The 5936-nt window shown below is 39.9% G+C and overlaps 1 protein-coding gene and 1 long non-coding RNA gene across 7 annotated transcripts in view; both read left to right on the forward strand.

The window, feature by feature from the left end:
* Window positions 1-5936, forward strand: part of FAT3 (FAT atypical cadherin 3) — a 677141-nt gene that overhangs the window by 159153 nt on the left and 512052 nt on the right. The window lies entirely within an intron of this gene.
* The window catches only part of LOC107967192 (uncharacterized), a 37366-nt gene that overhangs the window by 6831 nt on the left and 24599 nt on the right, over window positions 1-5936 (forward strand). The gene's annotated exons all lie outside the window — the stretch shown is intronic.

A 5936-nucleotide genomic window follows, 5' to 3' on the forward strand; every position in this document is an offset into this window, starting at 1 on the left:
CTTCCTCTTCCAAGACAACAAGACTTGGCTGTCAGCTTGATCTGTCCATTGTAGTTTATACAGATGTTTCTTTTGTTTTTGTTTGAACGCCCTCAAAGAAACCATGTTGACTGTGCTCCATCACGTGAGGCGGTGCCCATGTGTCCTTCATAGTAACACTGTGAGGCATAATTATCCACACTTCAGAGATAATACACAGCCAACACAATTTAGCTTGCTTTATAGAGCTGAGGCAAATCATTTCCCCTCACCCTCAGGCCAGCTCTCTAGTGAGAGATTACCTCTTGGTGACACTTCAGTCTTTGGTTTAGCAGCTAGAATTCTTTTATAGTTTGGGAAGGATATGGGATCACATTTCTATGAGTGGGTGCTGGAATATAGACTCCCATTTTTCACCCTTATACCCTCAGTTAACTTCTCTGTGTGAGTGAGCTTCTGATGGGATAAAGTCTTTGGAGAAACCTTAGAATTCTGGTTTTGTTTTTGTTCTATTAAGGTCAAACTCACATAGTATAAAATTCCCCATTTTAAAGTGTACCTTTCAGTGGCATTTAGTACATTCACAGTGTTGTACAACTACTACCTCTATTTAGTTCCAAAACATTTTCATCACCCTACCATCACCCATACCCATTAAACTATCACTCCTCATTCTGCCTCCCCTCATTCCCTGGCAATGACCAGTCTGTTTCCTGTCTTTTGTTTTTGTTTTTATAAGAATAGATTATAGCCATATTAAGAATGAGATGCAACTTGACTCATTTATCCAATGACTCATTTATCCAAATGTTAAAAGAGAAAGTAAGAACTTAGGCACTGGAACTTCTTTTATATTCTTATATATCTAGGAGTTGGGCCAGGTGCAGTGGCTCACGCCTGTAATCCCAGCATTTAGGGAGGCCGAGGCAGGTGGATCACTTGAGGTCAGGAGTTTGAGTCTAGCCTAGCCAACATGGTGAAACCCTGTCTCTCCTAAAATACAAAAATTAGCTGGGTATGGTGGCATATGCCTGTACTCCTAGCTACTTGGGAGGCTGAGGCATGAGAATTGCTCGAACCTGGGAGGCGGAGGTTGCAATGAGCCAAGATCACGCCATTGCACTCTAGCCTGGGTGACAAGAGTGAAATCCTTTTTCACCACTTTTTTTTCACCACTCCTTCCATGTGGTGGGTGCATTCACATTTGTTTTCAAATTTAACCTGTTATAAAACGTAACATTAATTATCCTTCCTTCCAAAACACCTTTGATCTGACTTTTAAGAAATAAATAGATATATTTTTGTTTAAGCAGGTATATAGGTAGTTAAAATATAATTATTCAATTAACTTTTTCATTTTAAAATTTGGGTTTTTTTGGCGAATTATATTAACAGTCCAGGAAAAATGAAAAATTTATTAATTACTATCCTATTTTAAGTACTTCCTTTTTTTCTTAAAGGGAAATATTTTTGAAATATTGATTGAATATTTATGAGACGATGAGTGTACCAGGTGTTAAAAAGAAAATGAAGGAAATATGAGATGTCTTTTTCTCAAACATTGGTGGGTAGTTTTTGTCCTTTCAGCAGGATTTTTGCTTCAGGAGTTTTTGTTGGTTCTTCATTGCTGCATTAAAGTTACTTTCAGAGGGCTAAATCTCATAAAATGCCAGGATATCAAGGAGAAAATTGAACTCTGGCTCAAATCAATTGCATATTATGTTAGGAGAGAGAGACCTCATGAAAATGCTTCATGTTAAGGGGCAGGAGCTGGATTTTCCTTTGATTCCAGATTTTAATATCAACTGTCAGTATTTAATAGTAAAAAGACATGGCTTCACATGTATTTTTAATTTCCTCAAATTTGAAAGTTGCGTGAGTCTTAAACTGGCCCTTAGAAGTGGATTTCAGAATTGGTGTTTAAAATATAAAATTCACAGAAACTCCTAGTGGGGGGTCAGCTGGAGTGTCATTTTCAGGAATAAGCAATATTTATATTGTTCTTTGTTCAATATTTTGTACAGTTTTCATTTGGTAAATCTGGTTGTTATTAAAGTGACAAAGCTAATGGAATCACCTGCTGAGGCGCTGTCTCCCAGGAAGGCACCTCTAACAAAACCTTTCCTTTCCTGACGGGAGATCATTATGAGATCCTGCCTCGTAAGAGGGACCCCTAAAGGTAGATCTGGAACATTCCTCCATCCTACCTGAGTGTCACTTGGCTTTAATCCTTCTGCCACCATCTAGATACCCATCAGCCTCCAGCTTGGATTCCTTTCAAAAGATACTTAGAAAAAAAAGAAACAACTTTCAGGTTTTGCTAATCTTGAGTTATCTACAGTTCTATGACTTTTTCCATGTGTGTATAGAGAAGGATGTGATTGTGTTCCAGTTCAATCTATCTTAAAGAGTGGTCCGCATGGAGTCAGCAGGTATGGGTAGGCCAGGCTTCTGCCTTTTTAAAATTTTTTTTTCTTCAAATTTTATTTTAAGTTCAGGGGTACATGTGTGGGATGTGCAGGTTTGTTACATAGGTAAATGTGTGCCATGGTGGTTTGCTGCACAGATCATTCCATGATCTAAGTATTAAGCTCAGCATCCATTCGCTATTCTTCCCGATGCTCTCCCTACCCCCAGCCCCTGCCTACAAGCCTCAGTGTGTGTCGTTCCCCACCATGTGTCCATGTGTTCTCATTGTTCACCTCCTGCTTATAAGTGAGAATATGCAGTGTTTGGTTTTTTGTTCCTGCGTTAGTTTGCTAAGGATAATGGCTTCTAACTCCATTGATGTCCCTGCACAGGACATGATCTCGTTCCATTTTATGGCTGCATGGGATTCCATGGTATATATGTACCACATTTTCTTTATCCAGTCTGTCACTGATGGACATTTAGGTTGAATCTATGTCCTTGCTATTGTGAATACTGCTGCAATGAACATACATGTGTGTGTATCTTTATAATAGAATGAATTATACTCCTTTGGGTATATACCCAGTAATGGGACTGCTGGGTCAGGCACCAGCATTCCAGATGATTCTAATGTAGGTGATGTGCAGACCACAGTTTAAGAACCACTGTTCTAGCCCCTGAAATCATTTTGGGCCTGATTTTGTCCCCCAGTGTATTTGTTTTCCCTCCCAGTTTTGAAGCATGTGAACATTTGGCTAGAAGGCCATGACCTAATCCCAGCCATTAGGAAAAATGTTGACGGATACAAGAGTGAATCAGAGCCCTGAGGCAAGCCACTGGAGATTTCTCTCCAAGTTGACATTCTGCCTTATGAATACTGAAATTCAATCCGTTTTAAACCCCTTTCTTTGGCTTGTCATTTGGCCCACATTTTTCCTGTCTTATCCTCTAGGATCTCATGAGAGATTTTGTCAAATGCCTTGCTGACATCCAGATATGCCAGATTTGCAGAATTACCCTGATGTACCAGTTCAGCAAACACATTTCATTTTTTTTAAAGGAAAGAATTAAAAAGAGTGAGAGAGAGAGAAAGGAAAATAACATTTAAAAAGGAAAAGAAAAATGAGATTTAATTTGGTGTGATATTCCTTTTCTTGCTAATCCAAAGATATAAATTTGAACCCACAATTTTTTTTTGGTTATTTCATCTGGAATCCTGAGATTATAAGATATATTTCACAGTAGTCTCTAAAGCTCAGCAAAGAAATCCATGTGGATTTTCCAGGGAGGTTTCCCCTCCCCAAAGGAACATGTGCAGACTTAAGTGTGCTAAGTCATTAATACTAGCCTCCTTCTTTGTGTGATGGGAAGGGGGTGGTCATTCACCCTCAAGCAGTGATTTTTTTTGGGGAGCAGTGCAGAGAGGGGCATTTCCCTGTATAAATCTGAAGGCTTCAAAGTGGTCACTTCATACCATCTCATTTTGAGTCAGACCACCCTCATTACTGCTAAGAAGCCTTAATAAGTGTGTCTGTTCTTCTTGTGTATTGGAGAGGAAACAGGTAGAGAGTTGTTACCCTAAAGAGAAGGGAAAATTCTTTGAGCACATTTGAATGACAAAATTATATTTCTCATCGAGTTTCTTTTTAGAAAAAGAGAAGAAAATAGATGTGTCTTGGAATTCTGTCCATGAGACCACAGAAAAGAACTTTGACTCATAACTTCTTTAAGCAAATTCCTCCCCCAGCCCTTTGCCCCATGATGTGTTGATTCATTGTGAAAATCTAAAGCAAACCAAATTTCAGCACATACAGAAGCCAGAGTAGTCAGCATCAGGGAGATCATGCACTGCTATCATCCCTGGAAGACTGATGTTTCAAAGGCTCAGCTACTGTGCTTCCTGATGTATGGGTTTAAAAAGTGGGAGAAGCAAATTAATTACATTCAAAAGGAATTTAAAGGAGACTAATCAGTGCAGTGGAAGAGACCAGGAGCTGTTTACAGATGTGCCAAGATGTAGAGAAATCAGTATTGGCTTTGTCTGGAAGAAGGAGTGGGGCTCCTCTTCTCTAGCTAATTAAAGCAAGCTTTTCTGTAAATTTAGTTATTCATAAAGCTTGCTTCCACAGAGCTGCTGTTTTTCTAATAGGATGGGAAGGCTGGGTTTCTGTAAATGTGGGTCAGTCATGTGATTAAGTGACCCAGATTTCCGCAGACAACCAAAAGAAAGAGCAGAGAGAGGATGTGCCAGCTCCTGACTGCACAGCACAGCATGGGCACACCTAATGCCTCCTCCATATGCTAAAGGCAGAGATTCAATGTGAATGTTTTCACTTGAAAATTGCATCATAGTATTACTCCTATAAGAAAGCAGCACCAAGCATCAGCTCTTTCTATTTCTTTTCAATTACTTCTCTTTCTAAAGTCAGGAAGAGACCTTTTAAGCATTTAAATTACGGTACATCTTTAAATGCTGTAGCTATGTTTGAGTTATCTGGCATCCCAGGAAATGGGCTGGTGTTTCCAAGTGTCCGTAGGTAGAGAGTCTAGAAGTGGACTCATGCTGATTTTATTTCATTTTTGAGACAGAGTCTTATTTTATTTTATTTATTTTTGAGACAGAATCTTGCTCTGTTGCCCAGGCTGGGGTGCAGTGGCACAATCTTGGCTCACTGCAGTCTCTGCCTCCTGGGTTCTAGCGATTCTCGTGCCTCAGCCTCCCAAGTAGCTGGGATTACAGGCGTGTACCACCACACCCAGCTAATTTTTATATTTTCAGAAGAGATGGAGTTTTGCCATGTTTGCCAGGCTGGTCTTGAACTCCTGGCCTCAGGTGATCCACCTGCCTCGGCCTACCAAAGTGCTGGGATTATAGACATCAGCCACTGCACTTGGCTACCTCTTGCTGATTTTAGACACCTCATCTCATCAGCATTTTCTTATCTGTTTTTACATTTTCATTATAATGTAGCAACTATTTTCATTGCATGGTCAGCCAGTTTTTTACCTCTTATAAATTATATTCAAGATTACATGGTTTACTGGAGGAAAAGTAGAAAACATGAATATGCAAAACACAAAAGAAAATAAAATTGGTCAGGTGCAGTGGCTCACGGCTGTAATCCCAGCACTTTGAGAGGCCAAGGTGGGCGGATCACTTGAGTCCAGGAGTTCAAGACCAGCCTGGGCAATGCGGTGACACCCTTTCTCTACTAAAAATACAAAACCATTAGCTAGGCATGGTGGTATGTGCCTGTAGTTCCAGCTACTCAGGAAGCTGAGGTGGAAGGATCGCTTGAGCCTGGGAATTTGAGGCTGCAGTGAGTGCCACTGCACTCCAGCCTATGCTGGAAAGAAAGAAAGAAAAGAAAGAAGTTAAAAGTGAGAAAATAAACTCATCCTTTCTACCACCACTCAGAAATAACCATTCTTATTATTTTGGGTCAACAACCAAGAGGCAGTTTTGTTATCTAGCTTGAAATCACAGCTCTGTCACTGTTCACCTATGGGATTTGGGCAAATTACTTGATCTCTTTGTATTTCAG

This window comes from Pan troglodytes, chromosome 9 (genome assembly GCF_028858775.2).
Source record: "Pan troglodytes isolate AG18354 chromosome 9, NHGRI_mPanTro3-v2.0_pri, whole genome shotgun sequence".
NCBI classification, from domain to species: Eukaryota; Metazoa; Chordata; class Mammalia; order Primates; family Hominidae; genus Pan; species Pan troglodytes.